This window comes from Lepisma saccharinum, chromosome 13 (genome assembly GCF_977018435.1).
Source record: "Lepisma saccharinum chromosome 13, izLepSacc3.1, whole genome shotgun sequence".
NCBI lineage: Eukaryota > Metazoa > Arthropoda > Insecta > Zygentoma > Lepismatidae > Lepisma > Lepisma saccharinum.
In genome coordinates, this window is record NC_139241.1 from 18,153,891 (window position 1) to 18,174,236 (window position 20,346).

Here is a 20,346-nt window from a genome sequence, read left to right on the forward strand (position 1 = left end):
AGAGGAACAATATCCTCAGGCATAGTGTTGAACATGCCCTTAAAAAATTACAGCATTGCATTTTTGAATGTGTCATTGTCCTAGAGGGATAATACACAGCACTGATTGCACTATGTTTTTGACAGAAGAAACTTGTCACAATATGTAAAATCAGAATCACTTGTAGATAGGTTCAAGCTTGTATTTTCCAATTTATGTGAATATGATGTGTTTGCTGTTAGAAATGAGACAGAATTCAAATAGGTGCTTGACTGTGGCCGTGAATTTGGATGCATGCATCTGGGATTGTTGGGCAGGAAGAAACAATACATATATCTGCTGCACAGGAAAATTGTTGGGCTTTTTGTAGGTTTTTATGCACAGCTCTGTCAGGTATAGGGATATTGAGTATAGATTGATGGAAAATATTATTTCTGTGTCTGTATCTAATATATATCTTCATGACAATCACCTATCCATGATTTGAATCCTGTTCCCAATAACAGCGTCACTACACAGCTCTGTTAAATTATAAATTTATTGATACTGTGTCTGTGTCTAATATCTATCCTCATGGCAATCACCTATCTATGATTTGAATCCTGTTCTCAATACCAGCATCACAGCACAGTTCTATTAAATATAAATTTATTGATACTGTGTTTGTATCTAATAGGATATTGAATATCTATCTTCATGGCAATCATTTATCTATAATAATTCCAAAGCTCTATATCTGTGTGAGATTTGAAGCTTGTTCCCAATAACAGCATCACTGCACGGTATAGGATATTGAGTATAAATTTATGGAAACTACAGCTCTGTTAACTAGATATTATTTCCATGTCTGTATCTGTGTAATTGAATCTTGTACCTAAGTTCCAATTCCCAATAATTGCACAGCTCTGTCATGTAAAGGGATATTGAGTATCTATCTTCATGGCAATCACCTATCCATAATAATTCCAAGGCTCTGTATCTGTGTAGGATTTGAATCCTGTTCCCAATAACAACATCACCGCACAGCTCTGTTAATGAATATTTTTGTAACTGTATAATTGAATCTTGTACCTAATAACAAAAATATTGAGTATCTTCATGGTAATCACCTATCCATAATTTGAATCCTGTTCCCAATAATTATATCACTGGTATCTTCACTCTAAGCTGAGCATTGTGCGGGGATTTGAAGCTTGTTCCCAATAATTATATCACCGCACAGTTTTGTTCATGGCATAGTTCTAAGTTTAGCAATTTGAATCCTGTTCCAATAACAGCATCACTGCACAGCTCTGTCAGGTATAGGGATATTGAGTATAGATTTATGGCTCTGTTAAAATTGTTCCCAATAACAGCATCACTGCACAGCTCTGTCAGGTATAGGGATATTATTTCATGGCAATCACCTATCCATAATAGTTCTAAGCCCAGCAAAAATCTGTTTCTGTGTGGGATTTGAATCTTATTCCCAATAACAGCATCACCGCACATCTGTCAGGTATAGGGATATTGAGTATAGATTTATAGAAACCACAGTTCTGTATTTATCTAGATATTATATCTGTATCTGTGTAATTGAATTTTGTACCTAAAAACAGCAGAAATATTGAGTATCTTCCATGACAATCACCTATTAAGCTCAGCAAGAATCTATATCTGTGTAGGATTTGAATCCTGTTCCCAATAACAGCATTATTGCACAGGGATCTAGATATAATTTCATGACAATCACTCCTATCCATAAATCTGTGTAGGATTTGAATCCTGTTCCCAATAACAACATCACTGCACAGCTCTGTTAGGTTTAGGGACTAGATATTCATCATCACAACATGCAGCAGAGCTGTTCATAATTGATAAGATTCAGAACAAACCTCTATACCAACAAATATTATAAACACATCACCTCTTGCTCAAATATATCATGCAAAAGCTGAGATAGACCAGCTTGTAGAATGGCTTCACTTTTATGAACTTCCAGACAGTTTGGATTCTGTTTCAAATTTAAGAAACCTGAAATACATAAGCTTTGGGAGTTTTGTTTGCAACCCGTACAATATTATTTTTTCCTACATTTATAGACAATATGTTGCACAGTCCCGAATTGTTGAAGCTCCAATTGCAGTATGTATGATATGAAATCGTGGAATCCATGCCATCGCTTGGAATTATGATTTTATGCGGTGCATGCCTTGTAATAGTACTTGTGATATTAATTGTATTAGAATAGGTGTGACAGAATCCATGGACTTAACTTATAATCTGGTGGAGGTTCCATCTACAAAAAAAATATTTTATGTAATTATTTAAGTCCATCTTGTATTGAATAAGCCAGAATTGATATTGTTTTTAAGCAGGTACATAATCAACTCATTAAAATATAAACCAGAATTTACATCCAATTTTCCTGCTTCATCAAGTATGGAAATTGTTGTATCCCATGATATGTCATCAACAGGCCACCTGCTGTTTGTATAAATTCTATGATCATGAAAAAATTTGTAAAACCTAAATTTTTCTAAACTTGAAGTACTTTTTGTAAAAAAAGCAACATATTTTCCCCAATAACAATGCAACAGGTATGCATCAATTCTATGCCAGTATGTATTGGATTCAAATTCATCATATTCAGAACCCAAATCTATGCTCACATACCCAAACCCAACATCACTGTCAAGTACCCATCTTGCCTCTGTTTCATTTTGCACTTTAAAAAAATCATACTCTGATAGATTTTCAAATTTTTTCCTAAAACAATCCAACAGGTGATCTGATTTTATATATCTTGCAATATTTCTTCTTTCAAAATATGTTTGCATGTTCAGGTCCTGGAAGATATTATTATGATTGTTTTTTAACATTGAAACATTTGGTAAATATTTACTGCTGTTGAAACAGCCCAGCCTAACATGTAATGTTGTTTGCAGGTTGATTCAAGATGCAAAAAATATTTCCAGATACATCAAATCCAAATCTCTTGTTCCTAAATTTAAATTGAGATTCTCAAAATTGTAAAATATTTCCTGGGGTCCAATTCAAAATTCTATGCTTAATAAAAAATATTAGTTGGGTTCAGCAGTGTGCTTTGTATATTTTGTGTGTGTATATGTGTATGTGTGTTAATATTTTTGGCTTTGGTATTTATATACAATTTCTTGGGGTTCAAATCAAAACTCTATACTGGATAATAATTTGTTGCAAAAACATGATGCAATATAAATAAACCAGAAATAGGCCACAACTTGGCCACAAATAGACCGGAAGTAGGCAAACCAGAAGTAAACCGGAAGTGGACCGGAAGTGGACCGGAAGTAAACCGGAAGTAAACCGGAAGTGAACCGGAAGTGAACCGGAAGTGAACCGGAAGTGAACCGGAAGTAAATATGTGTGGGTGGGTATGGGTGTGTATAGGTGTGTATAGGTATGGGTGACCTAGTTTTAAGTGTGGTATCAAGAGAGGCATATTTTCCTTTCTCAGGAAGCTCTTCCTTTCCGAGAAAGCTCTTCTTTTCTGAAAAATTCCCGAGGGCATTTTTACAAAAATCTTGAATTAGACAAGATTCCACACTTGCTCAAAAAACTCATATGGGCATGTTGAGCAAGTTTTAAGTGTAGCAAATCTGCTTGAGGGGATGCTCTTCCTTTCGTGCGTTTATCCCACCACAAATACAACTACTTGTTTACCTCATTCCTTCTTCTGGGTTGACACACCATCTCTACTTGAAGTGTATTTTTCCCTATTCTCTCTGCCTCATCTTCTTGGTAAAACCCTCATGTTTCCTTCTGTTGTGATCGGCGGACTCATTTCCTCCTATATTGTCTCCTAGTTTCTCTTTTAACTTTCTATCACCTCCCTACTTCTGGAAGGACTATGTTTCCCTTGCATTGTAATTTCTGGATATGCTTCATTTAATTTATTATTATTTTCAATCTCCTTGTATTTTCTTTGTATAATTCAAACACCAATCCCTTGTAATTGGTATTTTATTTCATGCCATTTCTCTCTCTCCTTCTCTTTCTACTGCTACATTCTAGTCACTATATCACCTTCCAATTCCCATGGAGAACTTAGTTCCCGTTATATGCTCGAATGCCCGTCATAAATTTACTTCTTTCTTTCTCCTTTATCATGATTTCTCTCCTTGATGAAATCTTTACCTTCTATCTCCTCCCCTTCTTCTAATTGAAGGATTATTCTTCCTCTATTCACCTCTTTCTATAGTCATACCTTCTGCTTGGAGGTCTCCTTTTCCTATGTCTCATTCTTCTATTTGCTAGATTTCCTTTCTTCTATAACCTTTTTTTTCTCCACGGAGGTTTCATTTCTTTCTGTCTCCCCTCTTCTACTTGGTGGATATCTTTCCTCCTTTCATATTCCAACTCCATTCTTCAACTAGGTGGATCTCATTCATCCTCTAATGTCTATTCTGTGTGAGGGGTTCAATTATTCTTATATCTTTGCTTCGACTTGGTAGATTCATTTACTTCTATTTCATTCCTTTCTGCATGCAGAGGTTGGTTCCTCACATGTATTTTTCTCCACTTGGTGGATTCCATTTATCTTATAACCTTCCAATCTCTATGGGGCTCTCAGTTCTACCTATATACCCATTCCCACTTGGTGGATTCCCTCTCCCCGCCCATCTTCATTTATCCGTCTATTACAACTAAGATTGTTTTATATCTTGTGCATTTCTTAGTAATATCTTCACTTACTTCCCACTCTCCATGAATGGCTTAGTTCAACCCCTTCAAATTAACACTGACCTCTGCGGTGGAGTGGTTAGCACAATGCACTACACTACCAATGGTCCATGGTTTGAATTGCAGTCAGGGTATAAGTGTTCTTTGCATGTTTCCCTTCATCGAATTTCATTAATATCATCACTCATGCTCATCATCACAAGTACAAAGCTGTAAAATAGCAACATAACATGACATAACTAAAGTCAATTCTTTCAAGTGGATTTCAATTTACCTCAGAGCTTCCACTCTCCACAGAGGACTGAGTTCTTCCTATCTAACCTCTCCCTCGAGTGAAGTCCTTTCCTCTTTTTACCTTCAATACCACATGAAACACTCAGTTCTTCCCATATCCTTTATTTTAGTTGATGGATTCCCTCTTCTTCTATCTTACCTCACAAAACTAGCATAATTATGTACATTAATCTCAATATCTTTGTGTGAATCTGCTGATCAGAAATGTTCAGTGTGTGTGTGTGTGTGTGTGTGTGTTTGTGTGTGTGTGTGTGTGTGTGAATGTGTTTTATTTTCTTTCTTTTTATGTGTCTCCTTCATTATTTTTTTAAAAAAATTCTCTGTTATTTTCTTTGTAACAATTTTTTGTTCTTTGTTTATTATTATGAATTTGTTTATGTACAACAGGTAAATGTATAAACAGGGTTAGGTGGGAGAATAGCCAAAGGCTGAACCTCGCCCTGCAATAAAGAAAATTTGAATTTGAATTATATCACTTTTCTTTCTCTTTCAAGGATTAGTTCTTCCAATCTCCTCCTTCAACTTGGTGAATGTATTCCCTTCCCTCATCTCCATTCTCTATGGAGAAATCAGTTCTTCCTATCTCCTCTCTTCCACACTATGCATTACTTTCCTCATCTCACCTTTCATTATCCACAGACGGCACAGATAATTTAATCTGGTCTCTAACATTTGGCGGATTCTGTTCCAACTCTCAGCTTTCATTATCCACAGAAGATTCAGTTCTTTTAATCTCCAAAGCTCAACTTCATGGATTCTTCTTCTTCTTCTTCTTCTTTAGTCCTCCATTGTCCATGGAGGGTTCAGTTCTTCCTATAGTTTGTCTTCCACTTGGTAGATTGAAAATATGAAGAAAATATGAAGAGCTAAGAAATCCAAGGAGAATAGAAGAAGAAAGATGGACTGGGATCCACCAAGTGGAAGAAGAAGAGACAGAAAATGCTTAGTTCTCAAAGGAGAAAGCAGAAATGTAAAACGATGTGTAAGGGAGAGAAGAAATGAAGTAGAAGACTCAGCTCTTCACATTTCTCACCTTTTACACAATCAATTCAGTTTCATCTCTAACCTTCCATTCTTCAGAGAGGATTAAGATCCTCATATTTTCCCTTCTTCCAATTATGTAATTTTGTTCCACTACTCACATGTCATTCTCCATGAAGGACTCAGTTCTTCCAGTATCCCTTCATCTTAGTAGATTTGTTTCCTTCTATCACATTCCCTTCTCCATGAAGGACATAGTTAGCATCCATCCTTGCCTCTTCGACTTGGTGAATTCCCTTCCTTCTATCACCTTCATTTTCCTTCCTGGACTCAGTTCTTGTTATCCCACCTCATCACACATGATGGATTCCTTTCATCTTCTCACCTTGTATTCCCCAAGGAGGACCCAGTTCTTCCTTCCTATATCTCCTATTTCACTTGGTTGGCACATTTCCTCCTTTCACCCTCCATACTCCTTGGACAACTCAGGGTTTCCTGTCTCCCTTCTTCCATTTGGTAGACTTCTTTTCTTCTCATTGTTGATTGGAGGATTCGGTTCTCCCCTTCTTTCCTTCCATCCTCCATAGACGACTCATTTCTTGTTATGTCTCCTCTTAAAACTCAAAGATTACTTTCATGATACAGAAGGGGAAATAGCAGGGGGCAAGTTACCCAAGAGGAAGGCTTGGCAATAAAATGGAGTAGTTCCTCCTAGGAAGGAACAAAGAGAGAGAGAGACAGACAGACAGACAGAGAAAAGGGAGGATGATATTCTACAAGCAGAAGAAGAAGGGCTAAGGAGATATATATCTTCAAGGGGAAAGAAGATAAATATGTTCAGGATGCAAGTCCTTCAAGAAAGCAGGAGGCAAATGAGGAGAAATATACACTCAAGGAGAAGGAAATCAAAGGATTCAAGTTCTCCAATGAGAAAGAAACATGATGAGATGAGGCACTAAACAAAGAAAACTGAAAAATAGAATGAATCCAGTTAGTCACAGAGGAGAGAGGAAAATACTATATGGCAATCCAGAGACAAACGGGAGAGAGATAAGAGGAAGAAAATTTTACAAGGACAACAGATGAAGGTAAGAGCAAGAATGATGAGAACAGAGCAAGATAGGGAGAAGCAAGTCCTCAATGGAAATTGGAGGAACATAGGAACAAGTGAATCCAGTAAAGTTTTTCAAATACAAAGGAAGGGTAAAATAAGGAATATTTCCTATTAGTAGAAAGGAAGGAAATAGAAGGAGGTACATTCTCCAAGGTAACTGGAGGGAGATAAGAGGAGGCAAGTTCTCAAAGAATCAGATGAGAAAGTAGGGGAAGGGAGGAATATAGTAAGTGACAATTCCTCCAAGTAGAAAAGACAAGACAGCAGAATTAAAGTTTCACAAGGAGAATGGATGGGAGTAAAAGTAATCAAATCCTCTAAGAAAACAGATAGATTGTAAGCTGATAGAATTAAACGTATCCTCAAAGGAGAGGGGGTGAAAACAGGAAACTGTAAATTCATTAAGGAGAAGAAAGGAGATAAAGTGAATAGAAAGGGAAATAAATAAAAATGCATCAATTTCATCATATCATCACTCATCCCCATCTTTGCAATTAACCAAATGTGGCAGAAAAGTGAAGTAAAATAAAGCAAATCAATCCTGAGTCAACAAACACACATGAATCACAGATTACAACAGGTCCCTAGCAACATTCATTTCGAGGGACAAAAATATTCTGCATTGTTTCTCACAGATCAACAATACACAGAAGCATCATTGCTGAAATTGGTATTAATAATTCACATTTTCCTTATTTTATGTTGAATTTTGCCCCTTAAGGCAACGAATTATGAATAAGTGATATTGATCATGGGACTCTCACAAGGAAGGATGCACTCATGTCCTTGCCAGATACCAAACCAGGAATTTTTGGTTGCAAGATTCATGAGTATAGCCAGAAATTTTTGTAGGAAGTTTCAGCTCATTAATAAAACTTGAATAGTAGAATTAAAATAATAATAATAATAATTTATATTATACAATAATAACTATTATACAGTAATAAAAATAAACCAAGTTCATTTCAAATTCTATTAATATTTTTTTTATTAGAATTAAACATATCCCCGAAGGAGAAAGGGGTGAAGACAGGGAACTGTAAATTTACTAAGGAGAAGAAAACTGTTACATGTCCATAGGAGCAATAAAAGGACAACATTAGACTTAGGCAATAACAGATGGCAGCACCAGTGAGAAAGTATAAAACTAATTTTAATGAAGTAGAAATGTGTAAAGGATGATTAAAACAAAGATTGAAAGTTAGATTATTACAATGAGTGATTGAATTAAGTCGAATGTGCAACAATGAATTATAAGAAAAGAGGATAATGTGAAAGATAGTTGACAAGTACACTCACGAGATGTCTAAGAAATCAAAGAAGGTTGAGAACCGATTTCAATTTCTGTCTTTCTTACCGCTTAACAATTAAGATCTTGTTAAGAATTTTGTTGGTTCCTCAGTGGTAGCACCATTTCTTTGGGGAGCCCCCAAGCATTAGGGTTTGCGCATTCAATATGTAGCATTGTGTTCAGCTGATGTGCGTGATTGGACGTGAACCCAAGCTGTCCCCACATTGGTTTATAGTTAGTGGTGGGACAGTTCTTCATACAGCGACCCAGAAGGGAGGGAGTCAGATAGATCTATCTCCAATTATTGTATTCCTGCGAAGAAGCATAAGTCTATGTTTCTGTGGAAGCAGAATTCCATGTTCCTGTAGAAGCAGAAGCCTGTATTCCTATAAATAGAAGAAATCCAATTATACCTGCGGAAAAGCAGAAGTTCATGTTCCTGAGGAAGTAGAAGAATTTCTTATATTCCTGCAGAGAAGCAGAGGTCTATGTCCCTGGGGAAGCAGAATTCCATGTTCCTGTAGAAGCAGAAGTCTATATTCCTGTGGAGAAGCTAAATCTATGTTCCTTTGGAAACAGAATTCCATGTCCCTGTAGAAGCAGAAGTCTGTATTCCTTCAGAGAAGCAGAAGTTCATGTTCTTGTAGAAGCATAAGTCTATATTCCTGCAAAGTAGCAGAAATCTATGTTCCTGTAGAAACAGAAGTATATGTTCCTGAGGAAGGAGATAATTAATCATTCAGCATAGAAGTAGATGCTAATAAGAAATGTGTCAAACATTGTTGATGATCTCAGATTATAACGATATTTTGTATATCTCCATTATAATCTACTCACGTTGTTTCCTTTCTATATATGTGTATCATAGAGAACCCTAACCTGAGGTATCTCATGCTGTACTGATGTCCTAAGCCTAGCAGGTCGTTACAAAACAGATAGAAGAATGGAAAGTGAGATAGTGAGGAACATGTCTCAAAAGGAGGAACAATGCAATAGGAAGAGATCATTATGTCACCTTTCAAATCACAATGAAGATGATGAGTGGCAATTTGATTAAACATAAAGATATCCATAAATATACCTGGTCTTCTCCAGATGGTAAAACTCATAATCAGATAGATCATATTCTAAATAATAAGAGAAGACATACTAGTATAATTGACGTTCGTACACATAGAGGTGCGGACTGTGCCAGTGACCATTATTTAGTAATTGCTAAATTAAGAGAAAGACTCTCAGTGATAAATCATAAGCAACAAAATCTAAAAGTTCTAAAATTTGATACAGGAAAGTTTACTGATGAAAGAATTAAGAAAGATTACCAAATTAAACTGTCAAATAAATTTGATGTTTTGCAGGATTTAAATGATGATGAAAATATAAATGAAACCGACGTAAATAAGAATTGGGAGCACATACGTAATGCAATAGAATCAGCAGCTAAAGAAAGTATAGGATACCATAAACCGAGAAAAAGTAAGTCATGGTTTGATAATGAATGTCATAATCTAATAGAAATAAGAAATCAGGCTAGACTTAGGTGGTTAAATAACTCTGATGATACAAATCTAAACAATTATAATAGAATAAAGCGAGAAGTTAACCGCACGTTTAGAAGTAAAAAAAAAGAGATTACTTGAAAAGTAAAATTAACGAAATTGAAACAAACAGAAAAAATAAAAATATCAGAGATTTATATAAAGGTGTAAATGAGTTTAGAAACTGGTGGCAACCTAAAGTAAACTTGATAAAAGATAAAGACGGTGATTTTCTAGCTGACCCAAGCGATATTCTAAATAGATGGAAGAACTACTTTAATGACCTTTTAAATGTCCATGTAGGAGATAAATCAAAAGTGAATGAAGTACACAGAGCAGAACCTTTAGTTCCAGAACCTAACTTGACTGAAGTTAAAGATGCTATTAAAAGGCTAAAGAATAACAAAGCACCTGGCATTGATTTAATTCCAGCTGAGTTAATAAAATATGGTGGAAATTCATTAATATGTCAAATTCATAAATTAATTTGTTTAATATGGAATAAAGAAGAAATCCCTCAACAGTGGAAAGAATCCATAATTGTTCCTGTGTTTAAAAAAGGTGATAAAATGAACTGCAATAATTACTGTGGAATTTCTCTACTCTCAACAACATATAAAATATTATCTAACATTCTTTTAACAAGACTAATCCCATATGCTAATGAAATTATAGGTGATTATCAATGTGGATTTAAACGTAACAGATCAACTACAGATCAAATTTTTCACATAAGACAGACACTTGAAAAAAAGTGGGAATATAATCATAATGTCCATCAACTATTCATTGATTTCAAAAAAGCATATGATTTGGTCAAAAGAGATAAATTATATAATATATTAGTGGAGTTTGGAATACCTAAGAAGCTTGTTAGTATGATAAAAATATGCACCAGTGAAACAGAAAGTAAAATTCGTGTGGGTATTAATATGTCTGACAAATTTACAATTCATGATGGGTTAAAACAAGGAGATGCATTATCTCCATTGCTCTTTAATTTTGCCTTAGAATATGCTGTTAGGAAGGTAAAAGAAACTAAGGAAGGACTTAAATTAAATGGTGTGACTCAGTTGTTAGCATATGCAGATGATGTAGACTTACTGGGGGATGATGTGAATACAATTAAGAATAATGCTAAAATATTTTTCAAAACTGCTAAAGAGATAGGTTTGGAAGTTAACAAAGAGAAAACTAAATATATGCTTACAGGCCGAAACCAAGTGTTAGGTAATAATCAAAATCTAATTATTGATAACAACTCGTTTGAACCAGTTTCCAAATTCAAATACTTAGGAGTAATATTAACAAATGAAAATGATATTAAAGAGGAAATAAATTCAGGAAATGCATGTTACTTCTCTCTTCATAAACTTTTGTCTTCTCGTTTAATATCTAAGAAACTAAAAGTTAAAATATACAAAACCGTAATTTTGCCTGTAGTATTATATGGATGGGAAACTTGGTCCCTTACATTGAAAGAGGAACATAAATTGAGAGTATTTGAAAATAAGATCCTTAGGAAAATCTTTGGACCTAAAAGGGATGAGGAGACAGGTGAGTAGAGAAGGTTACATAATTTAGAACTACATAATTTGTATTCATGTCCAGATATTATTAGAATAATAAAATCAAGAAGACTTAGGTGGGCAGGCCATGTGGCACGAATGGGAGAGGAAAGAGGAGTTTACAGGATTCTTGTTGGGAAACCTGATGGTAAGAGACCAGTAGGAAGGCCAAGACGAAGATAGAGGGACAACGTCGAGATGGACCTAAGGGAAATCGGTAGGGATGGAAAAGAGTATATAGAACTTGCTCAAGATAGGGAAAGATGGAAGGCCTGTGTTGCTGCAGCCATGAACCTTCGGGTTTAAGAAGGCTAGAGAGTTAGTTATTTAGTTAGTAAATAAATATACACTCACAAAGAACAGCCATACCCAGGCTGGAACTTTCATCTTTGGTGGCGAGATAGAACGTCAACTACTGAATACACTTGGCCATTGAGCATGCTTAATACAGAAGGTAAGGTAATGAGAAGCACGTTGTCAAAAGAGAAGAGAAGGAGATTAATTAATTCCAAGCAGGTGGCAGGAAATATATAACCAAACAAGTTATCTATGAAGAAGGAATGGAGAGAGGAAGAAATCAATCCACCAAGGAGAAGGATGGAGATAAGAAGAATGGGCTCCTCCAGAGAGTAGGGAGGATAATTAAAGAAAGATAATCCACAAATGGAAAGAAATGATAGGAAGAACTGAATGTACCAAGGAGAAGGAAAAGACGCAAGAGGAACTGAATCCACTAAGGAGAAGGAAAAATAATATAAAAAGAGAAAATTAAAGTCAACCACTTACCTTAATAGGTTGTTCTTCACTTCCTGGTCCAGTTGAAGTAGGGCATCTATTATGGCTACTGTGTCTCTGATTGCATTGTGACAAGTAACTTTTTACTTAATGCAATGTCTGATGTACATACATTTCTCCTTCTTCTCTTCATGAGACCAATGGATTCTCTACAATAAAATTTAATTGATTCATTTTGATATTATGGACACACATTCAAAGGAAATTAACACTAGGGACTAACAACAATTTGAACCTGAAAGTAAACAAAAGGGCTCCTAAGTGCAAAATGCTTTTTGTCACCAGATTCCATGAAGATGTTACGACGGATGAACTAAAAACCTTTATAAGCAAACAAACCAAAGTGAAGGTAGTGCGCTGTGAAAACTAAGCACAACAGTTACCCCTCTTTCTATATATCTGTATTGGAGAGTGAGTTTGATGAGATCAACAATCCGGACGTATGGCCTGATGGGGTTTACTTCACCATGTTTTATGGAAGATTAGCCGAGGATAGAATTTTTGGACGTGGTGAAACAGATTAACCTGTAAAAGATTATTTATCATCATCTTCAAGAAATTAAAAAAAAAGCTGAAGCCAATTTTTTAACTATTCTTCCTTTTTTCTTGCTATCTGTATTTTTAGGTTTATCAACATGTTATCTATTTATTACCAAAATGTATGTGGTCTTAACTCGAAAGAGTTTACATGTGAAGATAATATTGTCTCTAACAACTTTGACATTTATGCCTTAACAGAAACTTGGACGAAAACTGATAGGGATTATTTTGTCAACTTGGAGGGACATTATAATCTGTTAAGGAAAGACTGCTCCTCAGAAACCTCAACCAAGTCCTCTGCTCGTGGTTGTTGTCTTATTTTCAAGTCTTTTATACAATATATAGCCGAGCGGGTTAAGGCGTTCACTCGTCTTGAGATCGTTCGCTCCGGGACGGCGTAGGTTCGAATCGGGCTCTGGTCAGAATTTATTCGGCCTACGTATAGGGCCGGTGGCAACCCACCATCGTGAGGAAATTTGGGAGCTCCGAGTGAGTGAGCGTAATCCGTCACGGAGACCTACTATAACGGCTGGGGATACGTCGGGCTGACCCCCCGACTATCCCAATACTGGTTGAAGATCTCCACGCTTAGAGGTGACGAAGGAAAGCATGGGAGGGAGACCGGCAGTCGGTAGGTATGCCTAGGTCCTTCATGGGCTGTTGCGCGACGGATTATTATTATTATACAATATGAGGTAAATGATATTAACTATTATGGAGTTGATTGTTTATGGGTGAGGATATTCACAGGTAATAAGACTTCAATAATTTTAGGCATTCATTACTTTCCTCCTGATATGAAAAATGATATTTTTGTTGAATATTTGGATGTGGTTATTAATATATTTTGTAATTCTGATGATAAGATTGTGATATTGGGAGATTTTAATCTTGGTGAAATTGATTGGTCACTTTACAAACAAGGAATTTGTCAAACCAGATATAGTTCTAAAAGTTCCAAAATTATTGAAATGTGTGGTCTCCTTAATTTTAATCAATACAATATTCCATACAATGCATCTAACCAATTGTCCAATGTCCACACTTGATTTAGCTTTAAGCAATTTTGATGAAATTCTTTTTAATACTGGTGTTGTACCTGTAAGTAAGGTTGATATTTTCCATTCACCTTTTGTGTTAGATGTCAGCTTTTCTCATATATCATGTGAGACTAATGCAGATCTGCCCTTAAATGAGTCATATGATATTAAAAGATGTAACTTTCTTCAACTTTATAATGATATAAAGGATGGTATTTATTCCATTAATCTGTCATCTGAATTAAATGAAATTGTAGAGTATCTTCATAGTGTAGTACTACAATCTCAATCTATGGAGAATAATACACCTAAGAAGAAATGTTTTCCTCAGCAGTCACCATGGATAACTTGTAAAACTAAACGTTTGTTCAATAAGAAAAGAAAATTCTATAATAAGTTCAAGTATACCAACAAGTTATCCTGGTATCTGAGATATGTTTCCCTAAGAAAGGAGGTTAAATTCAAAATTAATCAAGCTAAGAAAAATTACTTTAATTATCTCAACTGTTGTTATTTTGGAAAAATATTAGTTCTAAGAGAAATGAAGTTCCTTATGTTCTGGGCCTCAATGGTGAAAAGTTTGAAGAAAATGTAATTGCTGATGCTTTCTGCCAATATTTTAGTAATAATTTTCGAAAACCTGCCAATGCTTCTGTAGAACCATGTGAATGGCATCATTTACCAATAGTGCCACCTAACATTAGCGACAATGATATTATGAAAGCTTGGAAGAAACTTAAACCTAATGGCAACTCTGGTATACACCAAATTCCCAATTATATATTCAAAGGTTGTAGCTCTATCTTTGCACCACTATTAAGTCACATATATAATAAATCGCTAAAAGACAGGGATTTTTCCCAAACTGTGGAAAGAGAGTACGATTGTATCTATTCCAAAGAGCAAGGGTGATTACAGTATTTCTAATTTTAGACCAATCTCAATCTGTAATATTTTTAGCAAGATATTTGAACAATTAATTTTTAATTGTCTTTTAACATGAATTGTATTTTAAGTTCATCTCAGCATGGTTTTGTTTCTGGAAGATTTACGAATACTAATTTATCAATACTGCTCTCAGACCTTAGTCAGTCTTTTGCCAATAGTAAACAAACAGATGTAATCTACTAGACCTGTCCAAAGCTTTTGACAGTGTCAACCATTCAATTCTGTTATCTAAACTGGCAAACTATGGGTGTGCTCCTTTTTACTGTTCCTGGATTAAGAGTTTCTTGTCTCAGCGAACTTTCAGAGTAAAATTTAAGTCTAGTTTCTCCATACCTGGTAATGTGTCAAGAGGTGTTCCTCAAGGGTCACCCTTAGGGCCCTTACTATTCAATATATTTTTGAATGATATTGAATATGTTTTAAAACATGCAAAATATCTTGCATACACCGACGACATTAAATTACATTTACAAATTGATAATAATATTTCTCATGAGAAACTTCAGGATGATATAAACTCAGTTTATGATTGGGTTAATGCAAACCAATTGACCATAAATTCATTAAAATCATTTGTGCTAACAGTCTCTAGGAAAGTAAACTTCAACATTTTAATTATTTTATCAGTAATAATATCATCAAACATGTGGAATCCATGAAAGATCTTGGGATTATTTTGGACAGATGCTTAAAATTTGAAGATTATATTAATCACATTATAAATAAAGCAAGAAAGCAATGTACCTTTATTATAAAAAAATGGAGTTGTTCAAATAACTTACAATTTCTAATTTTAATGTTTACAACGTTTGTCAGACCTATAGTGGAATACAATATTCCAATTTGGTATTATGCATGCAGTGCTAAAATGAAACAATCAATAGAAAAAATACAAAACAGATTTATCACATTTATATATTACAAATTCAAGCTATTCAAATACTATTATGAATATGGTAACCTGCTGAATCATCTAGAAATAGACAGACTTGATGTTCAGAGCTCAAAAGAGAATTATATCTTACATGGAAGGAATCTTGGAGGGAAAATATATAGTACCAAAACTCCTTCGTATGATATGGCTTAAGGTGAAATCATACAGTTTGAGAGGAAATAGCGAATTATTATGTCTTGATGAGAAATACAAAATTAACAAGTATGTTCTGTATCTCATAAACAGTTATAATTCGAATACCGTGAGATAGATATTGATAATGTTAAAACAATTTTCAACTTCATATATAAGAATAATTATTTAAGAACTATTTTAGAGTTCTATAGTTGAAATGTAACAATTGTATATTTTTATGCATTTTTAAAATTTTTGTAGTATTGGGTTATGTTTGCTAAATATTTTGGAATGTTCTGTTGTCCAATACTGTGGTTTTGGGTACCATGTAACATGTAACCTTGTAACATGTAACATGTAATACTGCTGTACTAAAGCTGAAAAGCTGTTCTCGGCAGTTTAAAAACACTTTTTAAATAAAGTAAATAAATAAATAAATGAAAGGCACAATAAATGTGATGTTAGATGAAGTAAAATAGAAATCAATTTTTGATTGATGCATTCATCAACAATTTATCTCATAAAGTAAGTGTAAGCAATATTCATTCTAACGAAAAATTCTCAATTAATAATTCATTAAGATTGATCAGAATTTACTATTCCATAATTTCTTACTTGATGCTAAATTTCAGAAACTATTACACCAGAATATACGACTAGTATAAATTCTTTGGAAATCATCGCAATAAGTATTTCTTTTTTATCTTCTATGTTTGCAGGTAAAAAAGGTAAAAAAGGTAAAGTGCTCCCCTGTGCATATCACCACGCCATGAAGGCGTATAGGGGGTGTGGGGGTAACGCCCCACACTTTCTTGATCCGGTCGTGAGTGGGGGTGATGTGATCAGCACCACACCCCTGACCGCCTTTACCCCCCAGGGTTTCCCCCAGGTACCCATGTTATTCGACGCTGGGTGGGCGTGTTTCTTTTAATTTTCAGTTGTTATGAGCAAGAAAACATCATACTGCTACATAGACCAACTCTCACCAATCTTGCGAAGCTCAAGTTCAAAAATTATACTGTGAATATAAAATCTGTGTACGTCGCTAGAAACCTTCAATATACCATTATACCTATTACTGCTATATCCGTTATACCCACCCTTCTTTCCTTTTTTCAGGATGACCTGCTTGATAATGCCAGTAACGCTTGCAGATTACTATGGGAATGAGAATTCTATATCTTAGAATGCCAGGTTGAAAGTACTTAATTTACAGACAACAACACCCACTATCAATATTTGAATATTTATGCAAATATATCACACCAACCTATGAATATTTTTCTGTTCAAGTAAAAATACTTTTTACTTCTTCACAATTAACCTAAATGTTCTGAAAGGTATTAGATACAATGATGTGAATCTAATACAATAAACGACATCAAACTCCTATGCTGCTTATTTTCATTTTGAACCTTACCCCAACCACATATTCACTTACATGTAAACTGCCATGGGGCTTAAGCAACAATGTAATTTACTTTGTTAGGCAACTGACAATTAGTTGAGGCGTAAATTGAGCATTTACAATTTAAATATGTACACCAGTCAAAGCCATTTAGCAACTCTTCGCGTTACCGCGGAAGCAACAATGTTATCTTTCTGCATTGACCTTCCACCTCTCGTGAATTCTCCACACTACAAGAGTGCATCGACTTTGGATGTGAGTTGAGTTATTTTATTCCCATATGCATGCATGAAACTCAAATAACCAATATGCTGTATGACAACATTTGTCATAAGATCTATATACTCTTCTCGATCCCTATTGATTTCCTTTAGGTCCATCTCGACGTTGTCCTTCCATCTTCGTCTTGGCCATCTCTTGCCATCAGGTTTCCCAACAAGAATCCTGTAAACTCCTCTTTCCTCTCCCATTTGTGCCACATGGCCTGCCCACCTAAGTCTTCTTGATTTTATTATTCTAATAATATCTGGACATGAATACAAATTATGTAGTTTTAAATTATGTAACCTTCTCCACTCACCTTTTCTCTCATCCCTTTTAGGTCCAAATATTTTCCTCATCATCTTATTTTTAAATACTCTCAATTTATGTTCCTCTTTCAATGTAAGGGACCAAGTTTCACACCAATATAATACTACAGGCAAAATTACTGTTTTGCATATTTTAACTTTTAGTTTTTTAGATATTAAATGAGAAGACAAAAGTTTATGAAGAGAGAAGTAACATGCATTACCTGAATTAAGCCTACTTTTTATTTCCTCTTTAATATATATTTTCATTTCTTAATATTACACCTAAGTATTTGAATTTGGAAACTGGTTCAAACAAGTTGTTATCAATAATTAGATTTTGATTATTACCTAACACTTGGTTTCGGCCTGTAAGCATATATTTAGTTTTCTCTTTGTTAACTTCCAAACCTATCTCTTTAGCTGCTTTGAAAAATATTTTAGCATTATTATTAATTGTATTTATATCATCCCCTAATAAGTCTACACCATCTGCGTATGCTAACAACTGAGTCACACCATTTAATTTTAGTCCTTCGTTAGTTTCTTTTACCTCCCTAACAGCATATTCTAAGGCAAAATTAAAGAGCAAAGGAGATAATGCATCTCCTTGTTTTAACCCATCATGAATTTTAAATTTGTCAGACACATTAATACCAACACGAATTTTACTTTCTGTTCCACTAGTGCATACTTTTATCATATTAACAAGCTTCTTAGGTATTCCAACCTCTACTAATATATTATATACTTTATCTCTTTTGACCGAATCATATGCTTTTTTTAAATCAATGAATAGCTGATGGACATTTTGATTATATTCCCACTTTTTCTCAAGTGTCTGTCTAATGTGAAAAATTTGATCTGTAGTTGATCTGTTACATTTAAATCCACAACTGATAATCACCAATAATTTCATTAGCATAGGTGGTTAGTCTTGTTCAGAGAATGTTAGAATATATTTTATATGTTGTTGAGAGTAGAGAAATTCCACAGTAATTATTGAAGTTCGTTTTATCACCTTCTTTAAACACAGGAACAATTATGGATTCTTTCCACTGTTGAGGGATTTCTTCTTTATTCCATATTAAAGAAATTAATTTATGAATTTGACATATTAACAAATTTCCACCATATTTAATCAACTCAACTGGTATTAAATCAATGCCAGGTGCTTTGTTATTCTTTAGCCTTGTAATAGCATCTCTAACTTCAGTTAGGTTCTGAAACTAAAGGTTCTCCTATGTGTACTTCATACTTCTTATTTATCTCCTACATGAACATTTAAAAGGTCATTAAAGTAGTTGTTCCATCTATTTAAAATATCACCTGGGTCAGCCAAAAAATCAGTCTTTAGCTTTTATCAAGTTTACTTTAGGTTGCCACCCCTTTCTACATTCATTTATACCTTTATATAATCTCTGATATTTTTGTTTTTGCTGTTTGTTTCAATTTCGTTAATTTTGCTTTTCAAGTAATCTCTTTTTTTACTTCTAAACATGTGGTTCACTACTCACTTTATTCTATTATAATTGCCTAGCTTTGTATCATGAGAGTTATTTATCCACCTAAGTCTAGCCTGATTTCTTATTTCTATTAGGTTATGACATTCATTATCAAACCAGGGCTTACTTTTTCTTGTTATATGGTATCCTATACTTTCTTTAGCTGCTGATTCTATTGCATTACGTATGTACCCCCAATTCTTATTTACGTCTGTTTCATTTATATTTTCATCATCATTTAAATCCTGCAAAACATGAATTCTATTTGACAATTTAATTTGGTAATCTTTCTTAATTCTTTCATCAGCAAATTTTCCTGTATTAAATTTTATGACTTTTAGATTTTGTTGCTTATAATTTATCACTGAGAGTCTTTCTCTTAATTTAGCAATTACTAAATAATGGTCACTTGCACAGTCAGCACCTCTATGTGAACAAACGTCAATTATACTACTATGCCTTCTCTTATCAGTGAGAATATCATCTATCTGATTATGAGTTTTACCATCTGGAGAAGACCAGGTATATTTATGGATATCTTTATGTTTAAATGTGGTACTTTTACAATTAAATTCTTTGAGGTTGCAAAAATAATCAATCTTATACCATTACCATTACTTAATTCATGAAGACTTTCTTTACCAAACATGGGATTAAATGTCTCTTCCTTGCCAATCTGTGCATTACAGTCACCTAACAGAATTTTCATATCATACTGAGAAAAATTACCAAAGACCTGTTCTAACTCTGCATATAAATCATCTTTAGTATTATCATCTTTATCTTCCGTTGGTGCATGTATGTTTATTAAAATAATTTTACACCACCTACCCTGTAAAACTGCATATGATATCCTATCATTAATAAATTCTACTGTTTTAAGAGCCGAGATAATTCTATTATTTATGAAGAAGCCTGTTCCAAAATTATGATTTTCAGTACCACCATAGAAAAAAAAAGTATAATTTATAGTTTTACAATTTCCTTCTCCTGGCCACCTAAC